At 39.1% G+C, this 22,276-nt stretch overlaps 1 pseudogene; it reads right to left on the bottom strand.

The window, feature by feature from the left end:
* Nucleotides 1-12,634: 12,634 nt before the first annotated feature.
* On the bottom strand, nt 12,635-13,872 carry LOC129010736 (glycoprotein-N-acetylgalactosamine 3-beta-galactosyltransferase 1-like; annotated as a pseudogene).
* Between the last annotated feature and the right edge of the window lie 8,404 nt (nt 13,873-22,276).

Raw genomic sequence — 22,276 nt, 5'->3', positions numbered from 1 at the left:
TGTAGTTCCAGCCACTTGGGAGGCTGAGGCAGGAGAATCACTTGAACCCAGGAGGTGGAGGTGCAGTGACCCGAGATGGCTCCACTGCGCTCCAGCCTGGGTGACAGAGTGAGACTCTGTCTCAAAAAAAAAAAAATTATTTTCATTTCTACGATGGTTTCCTTTTTTCTTTTATTTCCTCCCTCAGTCTGTCATTTCTTATTTCATCTCCTTCAATTATCAGACCATCTATGTTGTATTTTTGCATTGTGTTCTTTTACAACAGCAATAAGCACCTCATTGTCTACCAATTTCAATTCATAGTAAAAATGTTTGGCAGCCCCACTCTTTACATTTGCAGGGCCTGGGGCAAGAGTAAAAACCCCCAGCCACATGTCTAAATGTAAAGGTTATAAATCAAGCTTTGCAGCTATTAAATAAACCACATCCTGCTCTCTTAATTGGACCAATATACCTTTATGAGATTAAAATATGCAGAGAGATGGTTTTTATATGATTAAATGCAGTCAATATAAAAGAGAACTAAATTTAATTACTACTGCACATGTCTAGGTGTTCTATTCATGCATAAGCAATGTTTGTATAAAAAATAAACACATGTATTTCATAAATTATATTTATTGTTTTTTTTGCCTTCATTTTAGCACAATCACAATATATCACAACAAATGTTATACTGTTTTCACATAATTTCTGTTCCATTCACAGAAATGATCTAAATGATTACAAAAGAAACATTTTATTCAAAGTGTACCAAATTTCCACAAAGGGGTATCAAATGTTTACACTTTGAACACAAATAAAATCAGTAGGGCACTTAGTGAAAAATAATACTGCATTATGCAAAAATCTTTTGCATTTATGTTGAGGAAAAATATGACAGGTTGTCATTTCTGCTTCCTGAAACTTCTGACACTCCAATCCTCGCTGAGGTTGACTGCCAGTAGCAGTCAACCCATAAACCTGAATAATAGTTGGGCAGAGTTACCCATTATTTTAAAGATACTGGGCAAAGGATTTGGAGAAGCATTTCTCTGGGGACTGAATGGCGTTGTTCACAAAAAGTTTAGAACTATTAGTCATGCTATGCTGACTCCGAGCATCGAATCCAAAAGTGACAGAGCTGCCTATGTGTTCTTTAATAAACATCTGTGCTTGTGATATATGGGTCCCTCTGAAGTGTGGAACCCAGAGCAGGGGCTCCGTTTTTCTGGGTTGATGGGTGATACTGGCATTTGGTACTTCCCATCTTCTCTGTACCATGTTTTTCTGGTTAATTTTCTTCGTCTGATGCCATGTTTGACTGCTCTTTTTCACATTTTTTTCTCTAGTATCCTTATGTACCAGTGCAATGGCAGTACCTCAGATCATCTATCCTCATTGGTTCTTTATAGGAGCTGCTACGATCCCTCCCCAGCCCACTATGCCAACAGTCCATTCACACCACCTGTTGTCAACACTACTTAACTATTTTTACATTTGAGGATCTTCATCTGGTATCCAGTTTTGCCTAGTGTTATGGGTTGAATCGTGTCCTCATGTAAGTAAAAGATATGTTGAAGTCTTAACCCTTAGTACTTCAGAATGTGACCTCATCTGGAATTAGGGTCATTGCAGATGTAACTGGTTAATATGAGGTCATACTGGAGTAGAGTAGGCTCCTGATCCAATCTCAATGGTATCCTTATAAGAAGACAGGTACGGGAGGTCAGAGACACACATGGAGAATGCCATGTTATGACTAAGGCAGAGACTGGACTTATGCAACTGCAAACCAAGGCACACCAAAAATTGCCAGTAAACCACCAAAAGCTGGGAAGAGGCAAGGAAGGACATCTCTGCCGTTTCAAGAGGAAGCATAGCCCTGCTTACACCTTGATTTTGAACTTCTAGGTCCCAGAACTGAAGAGATAATGAGTATCTATTGTTTTGTGGTACTTTGTTATGACAGCACTAGGAAACTAATACATGGTGTGTTTTACCTGTCTCTTGTTGCTCTGGTTCATTTCTAAAAGAAGATGAAACTTTGGATCTAAGATGTCATCAAGTTCATGGTGTCAACGATTCTCCACATTTGCAGTAGAGTTATGAGATTAGAATTGTCTACATGATTGCCCTAAAAGGAATGGATTTCTATTCCATCTATTAACCCACAAAAATCCTGAATAAATATATATGAGAAGAATTTTCATATATGGAGGCAACTAAACTTCTCCATAGTGTGTGACTGCAATTTGGAAGGTGTTTGAATTATTGTGAGATCATTTGTGTCCTTGCAAAGTTTTTGCCTTCTTAGAAACAGAGGCTCCCTGTAAGTAAATATAACCAAGTTGTGCTAAAAGTCCATGATGCCCTCTCAGTCTCATATGGGGACATAGACTTATGATGTTAGAGAAACGTGGAATTCTGTTTTCCATTGAAGACTGTGGAGGCCTCAATGTATTCACTGTTCCGTACCTTTCTTACACTCCCACTACTTCCCACAAGGAGTAGCTCATTGGAGGGTGAATATTTTATAAAATTGTGTAGTTCTTGAGGCTTCAACTTTACATAAAGAAAGGCAAGAAGTGGAAGGTGGCCTTTCAAATGTGGCTTGACTGTTCTGAATCATCATGACACTTGGCTTGTGCAAATCCCAAACATTCATTGCTTAATAATAACATTCCCTTCTAGTTACTTTCCCATTTCTCTTCTCAATTTTTAAAAACTAGAGGTGGACATTTGTGTTGCTTCCACCTCTTGGCTATTGTGAATAATGCCACATAAACGTGGGTGTGCAAGTATCATTTAGAGACCTTGCTTTCAATTATTTTGCATGTATACCCAGAGGTGGAATTGCTAGATCATATGGTTTTTCTAATTTTTTGAGAAACCTCCATACTGTTTCCCACAGTGGCTGTACATTACCACCATCAATGCACAAGGGTTACAACTTCTCCACATCCTCTCCAACATATATTATTCCTGTTCTTTTGATAGTGGCCATAATGATATGTATGAGGTAATACCTCGTTGTGGTTTTGATTTCCATTTCTTTAATGATTTGTGATATTGAGCATCATTCTGTGCATTTATTGGCTATTTGCATATCACCTCTGGAGAAATGTCTGTTCAGGTCCTTTATCCAGTTTTAGCTTTATTTATTTTTTTTGTCGCTGAGTTGTAAGTTCTTTATATATTCTGGATACCAACCCCTTATCGGGTACATGATTTGCAATTATTTTCTCCCAATGCACAGGTTGCCTTTCACTGTTTCCTTTAATGTGCTAATAAAGCATTTAAGTTTGATGTAGTTCCATTTATCAATTACTGCTTTTGTTGCCTGTTTTTGGTGTTGTATTCAATAAATACTTGCCAAATCCAATATCCTGAAGGCTTCCTCGCATAATTTTCTTGTTTTTTAGTTTCTAGGAGTTTTATAGTTGTAAGTCTTAGAGTTCAGTCTTCGATCCATCCTTTTTAATTTTTGTGTGTGGTATAGGGTAAGGATCCAACATTATGCTTTTGCAACCAGTTTCCCCAGCGTCATTTAGTGGAGATACTCCTTTCCCTATTGTGGAAAAGTGTGGTCTAGATACACTGTCAAAGTTCATGTGGCCATATGTACAAAAACTTATCTCCGGGCTCTCTAATTTGTTCCATTGGTTTATATATCTATCTTTATGACATCATCACATCATCTTAATTGCAGTTTTTGTGATATGTTTTGAAATCATTTAAGTGTAGGCCTTCCACTCAGTCCTTTTTCAAGATTGTTTTGCCTATTTGAGGTCCCTTGAGGATCCACATACAATTTAGAACTTTTTTTATTTTCTGTAAAAAATGCATTGGGATACTGATAGACATTGCATTGAATCTGTAGATTGCTTTAGGTAGTATGGATATTTTAACAATATTAAGTCTTCCAAGTCATGAGCATGGGCTCTTAATACATTTATCTGTAGCTTCTTTGATTTCTTTACAATGTTTTGTAGTTTTCAGTGTACAAGTCTTTCATGTCCTAAGTATTTTATCCTTTTTCATGTTATAGTATATGGTATGTAATTTCCTTTTGATTGGTCACTGTTAGTGCATAAAAACTCAAATGACTTTTATGTGTTGACTTTTTGTCTTGCAATTTTGCTGAAATTATTAGTTGTAATTTTGTGGTGTCTTTAGAATTTTTCAAATATGAGAGCACACTGTCAGCAAATAGAGGTAATTTTACCTCTTTTCCAATTTGGATGTCTTATATTTCTTTTTCTTGCCTAATAGCTCTTGCCAGAATTCCCACATTAAATATTAGTGGTATTAGTGGTAAGGGCGGACAATCTTGCTTTATTCCTAATCTTAAGAGAAAAAGCTTTCAATCTTTCTCCACTGAGTGTCATATATGACCTAAATATACATATATATAAAGAGACAGGGTCTCGCTATGTTGCCCAGGCTGGAGTACAGTGGCCATTCACAGGCGTGATTCCACTACTGATCAGCACAGGAGTTTTGACCTGCTCCTTTTCCGATCTGGGCCAGTTCACCCCTCCTTAGGCAACCTGGTCGTCCCCCCCTCTGGAAGGTCACCATACTGATGTCCAACTTAGTACAGACACCTGATCAGCATAGCGCACTACAGCCCAGAACTTCTGGCCTCAAGTGATCCTCCTGCTTCAGCCTCCCGAGCAGCCAGGAATACAGGCATGTGCCACCATGCCCAGGGGACCTTTATTATATTGAGGTAAATTCCTTATCTACCTATTTTGTTGCTACTGTATTAATCCAAAATGTTGGTCCATAGTTTTCTTGTTGTGTTTTTGTCTGTTTTCGGTATCAGGGTACTGCTATAAACCTCTCTCTCACTTCTACTTTCACTGCATTCCGTTAAGTGTGATATGTTGCCTTTTTGTTTTGTTTCCAGACAGTTTTTAAATTCACTGGTGTTTTCTTCTCTGACCCATTCATTAAGAGGGCACTGCTTAGTTTCCACAAACTCATGGACTTTCTTTCTGCTATTGAGTTCTTGTTTTACTTCATTGTGATTGGAGAAGATACTTTGTATGATTTTCAATCTCTTTAAATTTGTCAAGATTTGTTTTATGGCCTAACATGTGGTCTATCTTGGAGAAGCCTCCACGAGTACTTAAGAATGTGTATTCTGCTGTTGATGAGTGGACATCAGTTACAGCCAACTGATCTATACTGTGTTCATGTCTTCTGTTTCCTTCGATCTTCTGTATGGTTGTTCTGGCCATAAATGAAAGAGAAGTATTATGTCTCCTGCTATTATTGTGTTGCTGTTAATTTCTTCTTTCAGTCCTGTCAATACTCCACCTATTTGGGAGTTCTAACATTAGATGTGCATATATTTATAGTTATTATATGTTCCTGATGAATGGACCCCTTATCATTACATAACATCCTTTTTTGTCCTCCTGAGTTTCTACTTAACGACTATCTTGGCTAATATTACATATGGCCACCCCTGCTCTCTTTTAGCTTCCCATTTACATGCAACTGTTTTCTATCCCTTCACATTTAGACTTTGTGTGTCCCTAAGTCTAAGGTAAGTCTCTTGTAAAAAGCATATAGTTGGATCTTTTTTTTTTTTTTTTTTTAAATCCACTCAGCCAATCTATGTCTTTTAATTAGTGTTCATCACATCTACCTTTAAAGTAATTGCTGATAGGAAAGAACTATTGTCATTTTGTTGTTTTCTGTATGTCATGTAGCTTTCTTGTCCGTACTTTCTTCCATTGCTGTCTTTTTTGTTTTGTTGTGTTTTTTGTTTTTTGTTTCTTTTTTTTTTTTTTGTAGTGGCATGCTTTGATTCCCTTCTCATTTCCCTTTGTGTATATTTTGTAGCTATTTTCTCTGTGGTTACCACTGCAATTACATAAAACACCTAAACATTGTAACATCCTATTTGAAACAGCTAACAACTTCATTCATGTATAAAAACTCTACTCCTTTACATCTCTGCCCCCCTCCACTTTGTAATTAATAACACAATTTTCTCTTTTTATAATGAGTATCCATTACTCAGATATATAATTACTTTTTACACTTTTGTTTTTTGTATTCAAAACTGGTACCTGGGCATGGTGGTGCACACCTGTAGCCCCAACTACTCAGAGGGTAAGGCAGGAGGATTACTTGAGCCCAAAAGTTCAAGACCAGCTTGGACAACAAAGCTAGACCCCAACTTTAAAAATAATAAATTCTATGCTAGAATTAAATGTAATTTACACACCTACATTACAATATTATAGGACTGTATATATTTCTATGCATTTACCTTATCAGGAACTTCTATACTTTGAATATATCATCCCATTCCCTTCTAGTCTGCAAGGTTTCTGCTGAGAAACCTGCTAATAATTGATCAGGAGCCCTCTTGTACATGATGAGTGCTTTTCTCTTGCTGCTTTCATGATTCTGTTTTTGATAGTTTATTATGATGTGTCTTGGTGTGGTCTCTTGAGATTTATCTTTGCTGGCATTTTCTTAGTTTCTTTTATATGTCAATTTCTCTCATATCTAGGAAATTTTTTGCTGTTATTTCTTCTAATAGGTCTGTGCCTTTTTCTCTATTTTTCTTCTGAAACTCCCATAATGTTGTTCTATTTGATGGTGTCCCATAAACCCCCTAGGCTCTCTTCATATTTTTTCATTCTCCTGTGCCTCGGCAATTTTGAAAGTCCTGTCTTTGAGTTCACTATTTCTTCTGTTCAATCCCTCTAGAGATTTTTTTTTTTTCAATTCAGTTATTATATTCTTCAGTTGCAGAATTTGTTTGGTATTTCTTTACAGTTTCTCTTTGATGATATTCTCCATCAGTTTATGCATGATATTCTTGGTTTTGTTTAGCTATCTATGCTCTATTTTAATTAAGCATTCTTATAATGGTATTTCTTAATTCTCTGGCACCTCATTTACCTCCATTTATTTCAAATTGGTTTCTGGAAATTTAATTGGTTTCTTAAATGTGCCATGTTTCCATTTCTTTGTTATGCCTCATTAATTTTTGTTGGGATTTTAGTACTGAAGAATCAGCCATCTCACCCAGATTTTCTGATCTCGTTTTCTATATCAAAGACTTTCTCCATTCAGCCTGGCTAGAGATTCTGGAGGCTTCTTAAGCCTTTTCTGGGAATGCATCCTCTTTAGGCTTGTGTGTGAATTCTACTTGAAGAGGTTTGCGGGGTTTCTAATCAGAAGTTCCCCTGCAATACTGTGGCGTCTTGGGTGCTATAGCAAGTCATGGTACTGGAGCTTCGCCTAGTGTCTGTCTGTGGTACTGCAGACTCCGGAGTAGTGTGTTCCCACAGCTTACAGCTGGTGCCCCCTTGCTGTGCTCAGATTCAGGCAAAAATACAGAAAGCGGTCCCTCAGCCAGGTCCCTAAAACTTAGAATGTTGGATATATGTTCTAGTCCTTTTCCTCTGCAGATAGAAGTTTGAAGGTTTCCTCCCAATTGCTCCACGTTGTGCAGGGGTTGGGGGCTGGGAGGCTCTGGCAAGCGACAAGTAGTTGAATTTTCCTACCTGGCTTTGATGCCGTTGATTTTAGTCTCACTTGTGGTAAAGCAACCTGTAACCGGTTTCTGGATTTCTCACAGAGGGATTTGGTCTATCATTGTTAAATTCATTTATCCATGACAGAAGAAGGGTCTTGGGCTTCCTGTTCCATCGCCTTGCTGACATACTACAGTACTCTTCTAAAGACCATTTCTGGGATGGGCACAGTGGCTCACACCTGTAATCCTCACACTTTGGGAGGCCAAGGCAGGAGGATAACTTGAGTCCAGGAGTTCAAGACCAGCCTGGGCAACATAGTAAGGACCTCATCTCTACAAAAAATTTTTAAAAATTGCCAGGCTTGGTGGTGAATGCTTTTAGTCTCAACCACTTGGGAGGCTGAGGTGGGAGGATTGCTTGAGCCCAGGAGGTTGAGGCTGCAATGAGCCATAATCACATCACTACACTCCAGCCTCGGTGACAGGGCAAGACCCAATCTCCACAAACAAACAAAAAAACTGTTTTCACTATCTCCCCTCTTATTCCCTCCTCAGTTCACTCAAATCACCCTTTTGTCCTCACCACTCCATTCAAACCATACTGCTCAGCCACTAGTGAACCTAATTGTCAAATCAAATGGTCAATTCGGTCTTCATCTTAGTCAGTCCTTCAGTAGTATGCCAGACACTTAATGTTTCTCCCTCTTTTATGAAACTTTGCTTCAAGGCCCCCCACGCAACTTTAATTTTTTTTTTCTCTTTCTCTCTCAGCTCTCTTACCTCACAGGTTGTCCCCTCAGTCTTCTTTATTGAGTCACTCTAATTTTGTCTATCTTAAATATAGGAGAACCCCAGGGTTCAGCCTGCTGACCTTTTAACTATCATTCTCTCAGTGAGCTCATCTGGTCCCACTGCTTTAAATACTATTTATATACCCATACTTCCCACACTTTTTTTTTTTTTTTTTTTTTTTGAGATGGAGTCTTACTCTGTCGCCCAGGCTGGAGTGCAGTGGCATGATCTCGGCTCACTGCAACCTCCACCTCCTGGGTTCACGCCATTCTCCTGCCTCAGCCTCCCAAGTAGCTGGGACTGCAGGTGTCTGCCACCATGCCTGGCTTATTTTTTGTATTTTTAGTAGAGACGGGGTTTCACCATGTTAGCCAGGATGGTCTCGATCTCCTGACCTCATGATCCGCTTGCCTCGACCTCCCAAAGTGCTGGATTACAGGCTTGGGCCACCACGCCCAGCCCTACACTTCCCATAATTCTATCTCTAGCCCTGATTAAAGAACCTATACCTTTTTCTCTTACCCATATTAAAGCCTTTGCTTTAATTCCAATTGGTCCACCTGCTTCTGGAATTGTTCCCTAACAGCTTATTTTTCAAATAGTAACCAGTGATAAAATGTAGGATTATACCTTATCTGCTCATATGCTTCCAAATTTTGTCATGCCATGAAAAAACCTGAAATCTTTACCATTCCCAATAAAGCCCTACAAAATCATGTCCCCAAATATCTTCTTGAACCCATTTCTGACCATTCTTCTCTTCTCTCATTCTAGCAGCCTTTTGCTGCCTCAATTACACTTAAGGGCACTTGCACTATTACTTCTGCAAGAATGTTTTCTCTGGCTGGGCATCATGGCTCACATCTGTAATCCCAGCCCTTTGGAAGGCCAAGGTTGGTGGATCACCTGAGGTCAAGAGTTCGAGACCAGCCTGGCCAACATGATGAAACTCCATCTCTACTAAAAATACAAAAAAATTAGCCGGCATGGTGGTGGGCACCTGTAATCTCAGCTACTCAGGAGGCTGAGGCAGGAGAATCGCTTGAACCCGGCAGGTGGAGGCTGCAGTTAAGCCGAGGTCGCACCATTGCACTCCAGCCTGGGCAACAAGAGCGAAACTCCATCTTAAAAAAAGAATGGTTTTCTCCCTGATAGCCACATGACTATCACTCCCTCTCTATCTTTTCAGCTCTGTTCAAACCAAATTTCATAAGGATCTTCCTTGACAAACATATATAGTAATACCTTGCTTTATACTGGTTAATAATTTTTAACACAAACTGATATATTTGATCATTGTCTGCCTTTCCTCACTACAAATAATCTTCAAGAGATGAGAGATGTTATGTTACATTCATGGCTATATTCATTGTGGCACCTGGATATGTGACCAGAATATTTGTTAAATGAATCCTACCTGAAGAAAGATACTAACTATATCTTATCTGATTCAGATCCCATAGTGACCTCACATAAACTCTTCTTCTAAGACATAAGACATCCTGAATACTGCAGCACCACCTCTTTTTGGCTAACCCTGAAAAGTGCATATATGTGAAAGCCCAAAAAATGAAATTCCTGAGCTACGTCTTTTCTAAGTTATCTCTATAAGATTCAACAAGATCTCAGACATAGCAGATTGGGAGGCCTACAGATCGAGCAAAATTGCTGGGTACAGTGGCACACACCTGTGGTCCCAGCTACTCAGGAGTCTGAGGCAGGAGGATCACTTGATCCTAGGAGTTCAAGTCTAGCCTGGGCAACATAGTAAGACCCTGTCTCTAAAAAGATTAAAATATCTACTGTTTCATGCAAATATTAGCTAATCTTGAGGTGGAGTTTTTAGTTTGACCCTAGCACAGTGCCTGACATCTAATGGGCAACTCAGTAATTCTGAATGAATGAATACACAGAACCCAATAGTACTTAAGGTTTCTCAAATGTTGGAAGACACTATTCATCACCAAAATTCTGGCTTCCCCAACCCATCTTGGTAAGCTGTCATGTAATGGTAGTTGCTTTCAACAATGCTAAGGTTTAATCTGTCCTGGAACAACTCTGGTTCTGGTAATCTCTACCTTGGCCAGTTTCTCCAGGAAGCAAGCTCCAATTGAGGTCATCATTCTGAGATCTGAGAGCTGTTAGGACTCTGAAAAGTATTTGAAAAAATGAGATACCACACCACCATAAGGGCAGAAATGGTTTGGCACAGGTAGATTACCACCAGGTGCAAACGTGTCAGGAAGATATACAGGCTCACCAGAGTGGCCCCAAGTTGCGTGAAATTCTACAGCAGTCTGCTTCATAAGGGAGGATGACTGTTAAGTCCCCATTCAGGTACATTACTTGTACTAATCACTGTGTCCCAACCAAGACAACAAATAGAGAAACTTTTGTGTGGCATCAACTGCAACTCAATGTTTCAAACTGTTTACCTTGTTGTAGACCTAGAGATACCATAATTGGTAACTGAAGTCCTCCCAACCCCCAGTCCAGTACTTGGTACACTGGTGACCAGGCCCTTGTCTTCCTCCACCTAGTGCTGTATGAAGACTAATTTTATGGCTATCTGGAGAGGAAGTGGTGTTAAGCCTTACAATCTCCTTTGATGTTATTTGAAAGAAAATATATCAAAGCAATAATAGTTTCAGAATATGCTTTTTCAACCTACATGTTCCTCTCTTTCATGTTGAGATTCTCTGATAGAGCAGAAAACTCTTTATAACATTAACTATTTGTTACTTCCATGCCCTCATTGGACTATTATCTCCCATTTCAAGTAAAATGTACTAAAACAAAATTTCAGATAATATAAATAGAAAATTATTTTAAAGTAGTATTTGACATGTTTTTGGAAAAACACCTAAGTATTATTTTAAGTATTTATTACTATCACCTTCTAGGTATAATGGTCACTTAAACGATCTAGAATTCAGCTAGACTTATACAATAGTAAGCATATTTCTATTATTTTATTGATTATAAAATACATCATACTTGTGTATCAAAATATATACTGTCCAAAAAGTAAAAACGCTTGGATGCCAGCCATTCTGGTTCGGTATGGCACATTAGATGCCCTGTGAGACTTCCTCCTTGATTACATCCCTCTACCTTCCTGCCCCTAGAAACCTATGCTGAATTTTATTAATGGTTTCTTACGCTGCTTTTCTAATATGTCTCTAAATGTTAGAATCTCTAATATAAATGGAATACTGTGTGAATTCGTCTGTGACTTGCTTATTCCAGTAAAGATGTTAAGTTTTTTAATTTTTTTTTGAGATGGAGTTTCACTCTGTTGCCCAGGCTGGGGTGCAGTGGTGTGAGCTCGGCTGACTGCAGCCTCCGCCTCCTGGGTTCAAGCAATTCTCTGCCTCAGCCTCCCGAGTAGCTGGGATTATAGGCGCCTGCCACCATGCCCGGCTAATTTTTGTATTTTTAGTAGAGACGAGGTTTCATCATCTTGGCCAGGATGGTCTTGAACTCCTGACCTTGTGATCCATCACACCCTGCCAATGTTAAGATCTTTTTATGTTCATGTGTGTAACTAGTTCTTACATCTTCAGGCTCCATACTATTTTATTGTATGAATGTCCTACTATTTATCTATTCTATTGGTGGATATTTGAGATGTTTCCAGTTTTCTATTACAAATGATGTTGCTATAAACATTCTTGTAAATGTCTTCTAGTGTAAAGATATGAGTTTCTCCTGGGGATACATGCACATTTACTTTACCAAGTAATGTTAAACTAGATTCCAAAATCGTCATATGAATTTATACCCCTTCCAGCAGTATTTTCACTTGCACCGTATACTAGCCAATACTCAGATTACATTTTGAACATTTTTTTTGCCAATATTGTAGGTAAAAAATGGCACCTGTGATTTTAATATGCACTTTCCAGAATAAAATTAAATTTTATTTCATATATTTATAAACTTTCTTCTGTGAAATGTCAGTTCATGTCTGTTGTCCTTTTTTTTTTAATTTTCTTTGGGGCAGATCTGTTTATTACTAACATGGTGCACTGTAGTTTTAGCAAATTTAATTGTTTTAGTTTCTCAGTGACAATAATACAGATGGTCAAAAATAGGCAACAAAATCTCTTCTAGTTCCTCTACCTGGTCACCATTTTAAAAACACAAGTTCTTCATATATATAGATATATTTATATATTACTGTATGAAAACGCATTTTAACAGACTTCACAGCTCATTTAAAGCTTCAGTTTATAATCATTTATGTGAAAGATTTCTACATGGAATGTTCACTTAGAATTCCTCATGGGATTCCAGTGTTCTATGTTAGAAATGCAGAAGTCCTTCTTCAGTGCAATGCTCGACATTTTACCTTTGTTCATCATTTACTTTCATGCAAGGGTTTCCTAACCTCACTTTTGTACCTTCATTTTTGTTTGCTTGACTAATTTCCTTTAGTATATTTTCAGGTAAGGCAGGTTGATATCTGTATAAATAATCACATAGACGACGATGATAAATGAGGTATCCTAACTCATGCATAGTTGTAGAATCAACATAGTGAAAAGAAACTACAAGATCAGAACAGCAACCAGGACCCTCTACAGGAGGATAACAGTTGTAATTCCAGTGCCAAAAGGTTCTGGGTAGATAACCTTTAATTAAATGTTCTGGCATAAAGGGATGAAAAGTTTCTTTTCCAGTGGTATCTCTGGAATCTCCTGCTTCTACATTTATAATTTCCGTGCATTTCCCCAGTGCTGTCTTCAATGGAGGAACTAAATGTATGCTTGTCTGTTTTAAATGCATCAACAAATCTCTTCAAGGCTTCTTTGCTTAGCACATATTCTGCTCCTCCACTGAATGTAGCCCTGCTTTACATATAGGGTTTTAATTTTTCTCTCAAAGTAAATGGGTTCTTCAGGGTAATATTTTGAAAGAAGCCATCTCAAATTGTCTAGTATGACATACGTGTCACCATCTGCTTTCAAAAACCAATCAGCATCTTCTAAATAATGTTCATGGACATACTGAAAAGCTTTGTTTTCCAGTATAGCTGATCTCTGCCTTCTTTGGTTTTCAATCCCACAGTAGGGAAGTCTTTATTTTCCTCTGAACTCATAACACTTTGTGACAATGCTGAGCCCATGTAACTTTGACAAGTTTGGCCTTTTTCTCTAGGTTTTAAGGGCTTGTCATAACCCAGCAAAGAATTTTAACTTTCTGATAGAGGTTTTCAGCGATGTCGGTGTTCTCGTCTTTATGTTGGCTAGAATCTGCATTGAAGTTCATATGTCCTTCTAGATGATTGTGCTATTATCATCTGAATGCCTCGCATGAGGATCATTATGAAGAGTATTAGGTTGGGTGTCACCCTATTCTCCCAACAAAATACTAAATAGCTGAGAACATTAAAAAAAAAAAACAAAAAATCCTATTGCCAATCCACAGAGGAAGGCTAAAAAATTCAGCCAGGATTTAGAGGCCATTTCCCGGAAGTCTATTTCTCACATCAACCGCGGCTCCCTCTCGCTCCTCCTGGGGGCGAAGAGGAAGACGACACGGGATCGACGATCTCTGGTTCTCTGGGCAGCCGCACAAGTGGCTCGCGGCCACAAGCCGAAACCGCCCGCTGTAGCTCAAATCATTCAGCGGCAGCGGCAGCGGCAGCTGCGGCGGCCCGAGTTGACCATTTTTCTATCGGGTTTCTACTGTTCTCATATATGTATGGTTTATTACCTATTCTTGATAAAAGTCCTTTGTCAATTATCTGTGTTCTAATTTCTTCTCCCAGTCTGGGACTTTTCGTTTCACTCTTTTAATAATCAGGAGTTCTTAATTTTATTCAAATTTATCAATCTTTCCCTTTATAATTTGTCCTTTTATGTCTTAAGAACTCCTTCTCCAATCCAAGGTCATACAATTATTTCCTATAATTTATTCTTAAGAATCTGGCTTTGCCTCTTAATCCACCTAGAATTGATATTTATGTATGAGATTCCCATTCTATCATAAATCTAGTTTTCATAATATGTGGCTTCTAGTCTCTGTATATTGTTCCATGGTCTATTCCTGCATCAAGTCTGTATTATCTTACTTACAATACGGCTTAGTATCTGGTAAGGCAAGTCTCACTCCACCTCCCTCTTGGTTATCATTTGCTTTTGAGCTTCCATATAAAATTTAGAACCAGAGAGTCATATTCAGTAACAAAAACAAACTTCTCGGGATATTATTCTGATTTGCATTGATGCTATAGATTTGGGCAGAGCTGTCATATTTAATGATACTGATTCCTCCTACCCAACAACAGGAATATTGATGTCAACGATGCCAGTCTGTAGAACACACTTTCAGGAGCAAACAGATGTCCATTGATTTGGGCCTATCTTAATGTCTTTCAGTAAAGGTTTAAAACTTTCTACAAAGAGAACTTTGCACACCTTTTATTAAATTTAACACTAGCTACATTATATCTGGCTTCTAAATTGACTTTGTATTCATTGATCTTGCTAAATTTTTAAGTCTATTAACGTATCTGTAGATTCTTTCACAATATACATATCACCTCATATCTTCAAATAATGACCTCTAAGAATCAGTTCTACCGTCACATTCTCTGGGTTGGCTTTTCTGACTCCTAACGTGATCATTGCTCTGCTACTGAATCTTACAAAATACCTTACCTCACCTGTAACCAAGGAATCCCAATAGGACTGTTTTTAACACTTACATGAAATAACATATGGGAAAGCACGTATTAGTCTCTTTAGTTCCTTTCTTCTGGACAGCCAATTGTTTTTCCTTTGTATGCTCAAGGTATTTTGCACATTGCAATCACTTTGAGTTACTCACTGAATGGAAATTATTTTATTTCCTGGTTCCTAAAAAAACAGAAGTAATATTCACTGGCTTTGTATCTCCTTCCTGAATACCACACAAATAGACATTCAAATGCTATATATATATATATATATATAAATATATATTTTATATATATAAAATATATATTTATATATATATAAAATATATATTTATATATATAAAATATATTTTATATATATAAAATATATAATATATATATATAGCCTATAATAGACTTTCACCTAGCGCTAAAAACAAAAACAAAAAGCAGCATTACATAGCTAAGTAAAATTAAGACCACTTTCTTACACCTACCATGAGAATTCTATTCAGAATGTGAGGATACTATACATTTCCTAAAAAAAAAAACAAAACAAAACTTAAATGTATTCTCAGGCCAGGTGCAGTGGCTCATGCCTGCAATCCCAGCACTTTTGGGAGGCCGAGGAGGGTGGATCACTTGAGCCCAGGATCCAAGACCAGCCTGGGCAACATGGCAAAATCTGCCTCTACAAAAATACAAAAATCAGCTGGGTGTGGTGGTGCACATCTGTAGTCCCCGCTATGCAGGAGGCTTGAGCCCAAGAGGTTGAGGCTATGACGAACCATGATCATGCCACTGCACTCCAGCCTGGGTGACAGAGTGACACCCTACATAAAAATAAAAGTATTATCTAAGGATTCTCTAAGGTAACAATCTAAATACTAAATAACTTCTTTTTAAATGATTCTCATTGTGTGCACTAAGTAAACTTAGAAACATTTTCAGTATAAGAATGGAAATAAAAAGGGTTTGATTTGATTAGCTGACTCCACCATAATAGTCAGAACATACCAGGTTAATTCTGGCTTGATAGATTAGAAAAGGATCTTTCAGATCTTTCTTGGTTCCTAAATCAGATCTTCAGTTCCTGGGTCTGCCCTTTACTGGTTGTATTACTGAACTGTTTCCTCAATTACTAAAATGGAAATACCAAATCATGATTCACCGATTCATTTCTTATGTACGCCTATCTCTAGATGGAAGCACATAACTAACATTTAAATATATTTAAGCCACTCTAACAATCACGAAATAGTTAAAAATAAGATACCCATTTCCACCACTAAAATAGATTTTTTAAAGCACTAATTACTGAAAAGAATGTGGAGAAATACACATTTTCACATACAGCTGGGGTAAAAGTAAATCGGGGCAATTTAATGTGTCAAAAACTCAAATATTCATACTCTCAATCAAGCACTCCAAGAAATTCATTACTGGAAAACAGATATTTGCACTAAGATTTACCTATAAGGAAATTCATTGCAGCATCCTTTATAATATTCAAAAACCTAGTGAAATAACCTGAACACCCAGTGGCAAGAACTGGTTAAAATTATGTCACAAGTTGAAACACCAGGTAGCCATTAAAAGTAGTTTAAAGGCACAATTTGTCAATCTTTAATGTGCATACAAATTACTGGGGATCTTGCTCAAATGTAGACTTTGATTTCGCATGGTACATTCTGCACTGGTGACCAGTTCCCAGACCAGGTGATGCCAATGTTGATACCCTGTAGACCATACTTCCAGGAGCAAACTTAGAGCATTTAAGAAAATGTCAATATTCTAAAAGCCCTCAGTTGGCCCCACATAACTATACATTCTCTCTATAAAACTGACTTAGTCACACAAAATAGATCATATCCAAGAACTCATGCTACTAGTAATGTTTAGAGTCACCTGTGTTTATTTCTAAACTATGTCAATGGTAATTTTGCCTGTGAGTTCATCTCAATATTATGTAAACCAATGAAACATTGAGTGCAAAAGAGAATTGGTTCAATGAAAACTAAGTTTACTTTGTTTTTTCTTTTTGAGACAGGGTCTCACTGAGGGTCTCACTGTCGCCCAACCTGGGGTGCAGTGGGACAATCTTCACTTGCTGCAGCCTCGACCTACCAGGCTCAGGCGATCCTCCCACATCAGTCTCCTGAGTAGCTGGGCCCACAAGCCTGTGCCACCACACCCAGCTAATTTTTGTATTTTTGTACAGATGGGGTTTCACCACGTTACCCAGGCTAGAACTCCTGAGCTCAAGTGATCCACCTGCCTTGGCCTCCCAAAGCGCTGGGATTACAGACATGAGCCACTGTGCCCGGCAAGTTAAGTACTTTGTAGAGTCTCAATAAAAATGAGCTGCTTTAAAAATTGCCATTGACAATGAAATAACCACTTGTCCCCATTAGGATGATTACTATCAGATAAAAAGAAAAGCACAAGTATTGTTGAGGATGTACAGAAACTACAATCCTCATGCACTGCTGGTGAGAACGTAAAATGGTACAGTAGCTGCGGGAAAGTTTCATGATTCCCCAAAAAGTTAAACATAGAATTACCATTACCCAGCAATTTCACTCCTATATACCCAGAACTGAAAACAGGGACTTAAAGATAGTTGTACATCTATGTTCATAGTAGCATTATTCACAATATTCAAAAGGTAGAAACAAGCTGTCCACTGACAGATGGATAAACACGTGGCATATATGTATATAAAATGGGATGATATTCAGCCACATATTGACACATGCTACAACATGGATGAATCTTAAAAACACACCAAGTGAAATAGCCAGGCGCAGTGGCTCACGCCTGTAATCTCAGCACTTTGGGAGGCCGAGGCAGGCGGATCATGAGGTCAGGAGATCGAGACCATCCTGGCTAACACAGTGAAACCCTGTCTCTACTAAAAATACAAAAAATTAGCCGGGTGTGGTGGCGGACACTGTAGTCCCAGCTACTCGGGAGGCTGAGGCAGGAGAATGGCATGAACGCGGGAGGCGGAGATTGCAGTGAGCCGAGATTGCACCACTGCACTCCAGCCTGGGCGACACAGCGAGACTCCCGTCTCAAAAAACAAAAAGCATACTAAGTGAAATAAACCAGACCCAAAGCACAAATATTGTATGATTCTATTTATATGATGTACCCAGAATAGGCAAATTCAGAGACAGAAGTACAACAGAGATGATCGGGGACTGGGGCTAGGGTGGGAATGGGGAGTTACTGTTTAATGGGTAGAGTTTGTTTGGGATGATGGAAAAGTTCTGGAAATGGATAGTGGTGATGGTTGCAAAACACTGTGAATGTATTTAATGCCACTGAACTGTATGCTTAAAAATTGTTAGAATGTCAACTTCTATATGCTTTACAATTTTAAACATGCTGACGTAGCTCTTACAATAGTTGCTAACAAGACAGTGAGGCAGAACTACAATTCAAGATCGTTCATTCAAATATTAACATTTGCTTGCCACACGCTGATGTAGACACTTGGCATGTTAACAGAAACTACAATAAGATCCTTGCTTTCATGGGACTTTATATTTGAATGAACAAGCAAAATACATAGTGTTAGGTCGTAAATGCTTGGGAAGAGTAAAGAATAAAGCAGTTAAGGGAGGTAGCAGTTTCCATTCAATAGAATGGTAAAAACAAACCTCACTGAGATTCTTCTCAGGCAGCTATCTCCAGCACTCCAGGCAGGGAAAATGGCCCACACAAAGGCTCAGACACAAGACGATACCTAGCCTGTTTGAAAAACAAGGCCAGAGTGGCTAGAATGGAGTGAGCATGGGGAAAGGTATTGGCAGATCTGGTCAGAGGTAAGAGAAGCCAAATTGGTTGGGCGCAGCAGTTCACGCCAGTAATCCCAGCACTTGGGGGGCTGAGGCAGGGGAGCTTGAGTCCAGGAATTCGAGTCCAGCCTTGGCAAGATGGCAAAAAGCCCATCTCTACAAAACTGACAAAAACTAGCCAGGTGTGGTGGTGCGCACCTCCAGCTACTCAGGAGGCTGGGGTGGGAGAATTGCTTGAGATCAGGAGGTGGAGGTTGCAGTGAGCTGAGCTCATGCTACTACACTCCAACCAAGGTGAGAGTGAGACTCTATCTCAAAAAAAAAAAAAAAGAAAAAAAGGTGGGGGGAGTGGGGGAGCAAATCATGGAGAGACTTTTGTCAGGACTGCAGCTTTACTCTGATAGAAATGAAGAGCGGGCTGGGTGAGGTGGCTCAAACCTGTAATCCTAGTGCTCTGGGAGGTTGAGGTGTGAGGATCATTTGAACCCAGGAGTTCAAGGTTGCAGTGAGCTACGGTCACACCATTGCACTCAAACCTGGGTGACAGAGATCCTGTCTCTTAAGTAAAGAAATGGGGAGGCACTGCAGGATTTTTAAGAAACAATATAGATTGACAGCTATACTGACAGCAGACTGCAGTGGCAAAGGCAGAGAGCAACCCCAGCATTAGTAAGAGGTCCCAGGTATTTTCTGGTGGTAGAGACAAAGTACATCCCTGTATATGTAGGGTGTGAGGAGTCAAGAGTGATCTGTTTTGGGCCTACACAATTGAAATGATAGTATTTATATTCGCTGTTGGGTAAGACTGTGGGCTGAGCAGGCAGATAGTAGGGGAGAGGAGGGGCTGAAATATTAGCCCATCTGAATTGGAAATATAAATTTGGAAACTGGCAGCATGTAAATCCTACAGCCATGAGACTGGATAAGAGCACCAAGTGTAGAGACTAGTCCCCTGTAAGTGCCCTCAAAATTAAAAGGTTAGGGGAGAGAAACAGCAAAGGAAACTAAAAAGAATATAAATTTGACTCCCTGTTTTTACCTTTCCTATTAACCGATCAAATAACTAGTATCGGCCAAATCTAATTAGAGGGCACATTCTTGACTCCCTGTTTTTACCTTTCCTATTAACCGATCAAATAACTAGTATCGGCCAAATCTAATTAGAGGGCACATTCTGTCTGCGTGTGTAAGCAGAAGAAACAACTGTCAGAAGATAAATTACTCTAGATAACTTACTGCCCAGGTACACATAATAGAGATAAGAGGAGGTGGGCCATTCGTCTTTTAGTGTTCATTCATAGTTAGATGATTTAGTAAGTCAAGGAAAACATAAAATGGACTGCTATAGAAGTAGGCAGTCTCTCACTGTGCACAAGCATACACAGCATGTGTTTACAATGTGAAATATAAAAGGCTCAAGTTTACACACTTGGAGTAGAATGGGCTGCCAGTATCCTTGGATCAATTTCTGAGTTGTATAAAAATGACTTCATCAGAAAAGTGTTTATAATAGATAACCTAAGATATACTATTGTGAAAAGGCAACCATCACTAAAATCCTTTAATAACTTTTTTTTTTTTTTTTTTTTTTGAGACAGTCTCGCTCTGTTGCCCAGGCTGGAGTCTAGTGGCACGATCTCTGCTCACTGCAAGCTCCGCCTCCCGGGTTCACGTCATTCTCCTGCCTCAGCCTCCCAAGCAGCTGGGACTACAGGCGCCTGCCACCATGCTTGGCTTATTTTTTGTATTTTTAGTAGAGACAGGGTTTCACCGTGTTAGCCAGGATGGTCTCGATCTCCTGACCTCACGATCCGCCCGCCTAGGCCTCCCAAAATGCCGGGATTACAGGCGTGAGCCACCGCGCCCGGCCTACCTTTAATAACTATTAGCTCCAGTTTTCACGTTCCACAAATAACTTTCAACGGTATTCTTAGGTTAGATGCCTAGGTAAGATTCTTGCATTTTGTGTTAAGGTAATTTTTTCCCCTTACTTGAGGAAAGTTGAAGAGGTCATGATGTAAAATGATAACCTATTTCAGGGGGAATAAAGAGCTAAAGTGGTACACAGGACTGGTTTCTATACTTAATGGGGAGGGGTCCAATTTCTAGACTCAGTGCCTACATTTTCTATATGTTATACCCACCTACCTCATATCTGACAGCTATAGTAATTGTGTAGGTAGAACCTGTATTTACATGAAACTACAAGATACCACACTAAAATGCTATGGCCTATCTTACACAAAAGTATCTAACACAGTATCTTGCAGAGTAGGTACTCAACATTTGTGCAAATGAAAATTTTAAAGTAATATGTTCCTAAATGGTTAGAGTATCAGTAAAGCTTAAAACGTTATGGTGGTGGTGGCTCAGTATCACGACAATTCAGTAAATAACTGAAAATTCAGAATCATAAAATCATTCTAACCTCTACTCACTATATTCTGCTAGTCATAACCTTTCAGAGCCCATTACCTCCCTTTTAAAAGTAGAACACTGGCCAGGTGTGGTGGCTCACGCCTATAATCCCAACACTTTGGGAGGCCAAGGCAGGAAGATTGCTTGAGCCCAAGAGTTTGAGACCAGCCTGGACAATATGGCAAAACCCCATGCCTACCAAAAATATAAAAAAGTTAGCCAGGCATGGTGGCATGCATCTGTGATCCCAGCTACTCAGGAGGCCAAGGTAGGAGGACTGCTGGAGCCTGGGGTGGGCTGCAGTGAGCCATGATCACACCACTGCGCTGCAGCCTGAGTGACAGCAAGATCTTGTCTCAAAAAAAGAACAACAAAAAAAGAATACTAACTGTCTTATAGGATAATTAAAAAACTAGTGAAGCAATAGGTCCAAAAACAATTTTTTAAAAATGTTGATGGCTGACCAGGCACAGTGGCTCACGCCTGTAATCCTAGCACTTTGGGAGGCAAAGCCAGACTGATAGCCCAGGAGTTCAAGACCAGCTTGGCCAACATGGTGAAAAGCCGTCTCTACTAAAACTACAAAAAAAAAAAAAAAAAAAAAAAAAAAAAAAAAAAATTGGCCAGGCGTGATGGCTCACACCTATAGTCTCAGCTACTCGGGATGCTGAGGCTCAAGAATCACTTGAACCTGGAAGGCAGAGGTTGCAGTGAGCCAAGAACGCACCACTGCACTCCAGCTTGGGTGAGAGAGCAACACTGTCTCAAAAAATAAAATGTTAATAGCAATCCCCTAAAAAACAACAGGACAGCATCGGTGATTGTGTTCTTCAGCTGGGTTGACAACCGTTAAAGTGAAAACTAATGAAGACAATTACTGCCTTCTCTGTCTCATAGCTTGATCCATCTACCCTCTCCCAGGGGATGAATGTGTAACTAGATGGACTGGCACCATAAAAATGGGAGCCTTATCTTAGATAGCAAATCCTGACAACCTCACAGATAAACACTGTTACTTCTAAACTAAGCCATGCCCACACCACAATGCCCTCAATTTCTATTTCAAAGAAAACATGTCACTAAATATGACATCTTAAAATTTCT

This window comes from Pongo pygmaeus, chromosome 10, assembly GCF_028885625.2.
Source record: "Pongo pygmaeus isolate AG05252 chromosome 10, NHGRI_mPonPyg2-v2.0_pri, whole genome shotgun sequence".
Classification (NCBI taxonomy): Eukaryota; Metazoa; Chordata; class Mammalia; order Primates; family Hominidae; genus Pongo; species Pongo pygmaeus.
This window is presented reverse-complemented; position numbering and strand designations above follow the sequence as displayed.